At 36.5% G+C, this 2,852-nt stretch overlaps 1 protein-coding gene across 1 annotated transcript in view; it reads right to left on the bottom strand.

The window, feature by feature from the left end:
* LOC109536712 (extracellular serine/threonine protein CG31145) overlaps positions 1–2,852 on the bottom strand; it is a gene marked incomplete in the record, with an annotated part of 77,897 nt that overhangs the window by 47,424 nt on the left and 27,621 nt on the right.

Below are 2,852 nucleotides of genomic sequence, written 5' to 3'. Positions count from 1 at the left end.
ACACATTGAAACTGATGATGGTGGAAAACACCGAAACGTTTTTTAATTGATAAATAGACAATAAATGACTGAAGCCCAGGAATTGATTTTGATTTCGAATTGAAACACAGTCGGGAAAGTATGTACAAATTAGTTTCAATTGCAAGTGCGCGTTTCTTTTATAGTTGAGACTTGCAGGGCCTTTAGGTGCAAACGCCCATATCTGAAAAGGTCTGGATGAAGGAATTAAAATAAAATGCTTTAAACTCGGGAAAAACCTCACATTTTTCCTATCCTCTAATTTTTGTGTTGTTGCACTGAACAATATCAGGAAATCTCATCCCCTAGTTCCAAATCACGCCAGTAAGTTAGACTTTCCCAATTGGCTAAAAACGATGGTTTCGTATTAATTAAAATTAAATAAAATAAAACAGAATATTTTGGTTTTAAAAAATGAAAGCTTTATCGGGTGCTTTTTGCACATTAATAGTCAACGGTCAAAGTTTCGTGAATGAAAATTGGAACTATTTTCACTTCAATTGGAAACACACAAAAGGTGGTGAAATAAAGCCATTTTTCTGAAAGTCAAATTAAATACTGTTTTTAATTTTTTTAATTTTGCGATAAATTTGATAAACAGTCCAAAGTTTATTTGCAAACGATGATAAGTGGTTTAGGTAACTGTGTATTCGTCAGAATAAATGAAACATTTGGATTGAAAATTAACATTGAACGAAAAGTGGCACAACAATATCCGTTTACCAAACGGATATGCTGGAATTATTCGAGAACATTGCCTAATGAACCTGCAACAAAACACCGAACAATGTTTGCTTTCATAATTAATCTCGGTACATTTTAGAAATGCAGATTCGAGGTAGTTCGAATAACGTCTTTAAGGGATTGAAGTTCGTGATTGCTTCAGAATAAATGAATAAATGGACGCGTCCTTTATTCCAAATGGAACTATTTAAACGAAAATCGTAGCTGTGATGTTATCCGCCTCGTGTCTGTAACATTGTTTCAGTTATTCGATTTTAATTAATATCGATCAGAGTGTTTCTGCACTAAAAGGTGGCAAATGAAATGTTTTAAGGGCTGGAAAAAAGTTGGTGGCAAACGATTCTTTGTGCGTGTGTCTTCGAGCCCAAAGACAGTTTTCAGATTTTGGGACACTTTCTTAAAAACTGTTCTTGGACAAGCACAGTGGTGTGCATATTTTGAGGTCCTTTTTAAATTAGGTTGCGTTTTCCTATTTGCTTCTCTGCACTTTAGCCAAAAATTCCTTCCAGACAAAACTAATTGGCAAACCAAATCTGAAAATAAGCGTCGAACGAAGCACAAGTAAACAAACGAGCATGGTGCGTGCAAGTTCTTGCCAGACCATAATAGATTAAGTTGTAGCCAGTGTGTATTCGGATATTTGGACTTGCACGATAGTGTTATGACGAATGCAAATCGTTATGCTTATTAGTTGAGAGGAATATTTTAGCAACATGCAACGATATGCAAAAGAGCGGACGTGTTGATGGCGTGGAACTGCTGATAGACCCACCCCGATTTCATATTTAAATAGTGCGACAGGGTTTAGGTGGGAGCTCTTACAAGATTAGAGTTTTATCTGCGGAGAGGTAAACGCCCACTTTGTTGCTTGCTTATCCCCATATGCCAAAGCTGCCATATGATTAATAGGCATTCGTCAGCACTATTAGGGGAGTGATAATGAACTCTAGGTGTGGATTAGTTGACGTGCTTAGTGTAGATCTTCATTAATCGATCATCAGTTCAGCCGGCTTGAATTGGTAAATAAATATATTTAAACTGGCTACAAAGTTTTCTTCGCAAGTATCAAAGAGCCTGTTGGAGCCGATCCTTCATGTGCTCGTAACATTTTCCGGCTGCTTTGTTCGGCTCTCCCGCGAGAATGCAGACATTCCCGGTTATCCCGGTGTCATCCCTTGTTTACCTCGAATTACTGTTTGTTGCACGAACGCGGTCAACTTGCTTTATTGGCCTCCGAGAATTGGAGCTCTTCATCTGATACTCCGATCGCCCGCAATTTTACAGTAAACCAAGAAGGGGGATTTTTTTTTATTTCTTAACGTGTATTATGCGATAAGACTGAGTGATTTTTGAACGGATGGGGAGGAATTGCGACACTGCTTTTGAGGTGTTATTGGGATGGAGGCAGAAAATCTGTTCTTGAAGCGTTTAACAGTGCAAAATTCAGTAAATTGATTGATTTTGAGTTGGATATTTGTTTGGTAGCGTAAACTCATCAGGTTGTACAAGGTGGTTTTCAAAGAATGTGGTAAAATTCCCTGGCATATTGTTTGGGCAAAAATATTGCATTTCAGGCTAATTTTTGCTTATCATAAAGTTAGTAGCTTGCAAGGTGCCGGTGTAAAATTTTCGTTTTTTAATAGCTTTTTAACCAGTTTTTCCACCTGCAAAAATTTGTGTTTGGAGGTTTTTACATCAGGGAATTGAAAACTCCTATTACTAAGCTGGTAGTTTTTAGACCGCGGTAGCTGCAGTAGTGCAAATTTTCAACAAAATAATACTTTTTACAAACTTCTTTTTGGGTATTTTGCCTCAAAAATTTTTGTCTTTAAAAACGAGAGAATTTCCTCACGTCTTTTATTACAGATTGATAAATAGTGCTCCTATTTCGCAATAAGACCGAATTATTTATCAAAAAGTAATCACCTAGAGGGTATCCTGCGACACACTTAGGCTCAAGCTGTAAGAGAAAATTCCAATTAGTAGAGAATTTATTTTGAAAAATTACCTTGACGTTTCGATAGCTATTTTCTGCTATCGTTATCAAAAGAACCTAAATGAACCTAAAAAAGAGTATGTTAATAAATTGT

The sequence above is a fragment of the Dendroctonus ponderosae genome, unplaced genomic scaffold (assembly GCF_020466585.1).
Source record: "Dendroctonus ponderosae isolate FM_Combo_2020 unplaced genomic scaffold, Dpon_F_20191213v2 Dpon_F_20191213_2, whole genome shotgun sequence".
NCBI classification, from domain to species: Eukaryota; Metazoa; Arthropoda; class Insecta; order Coleoptera; family Curculionidae; genus Dendroctonus; species Dendroctonus ponderosae.
This window is presented reverse-complemented; position numbering and strand designations above follow the sequence as displayed.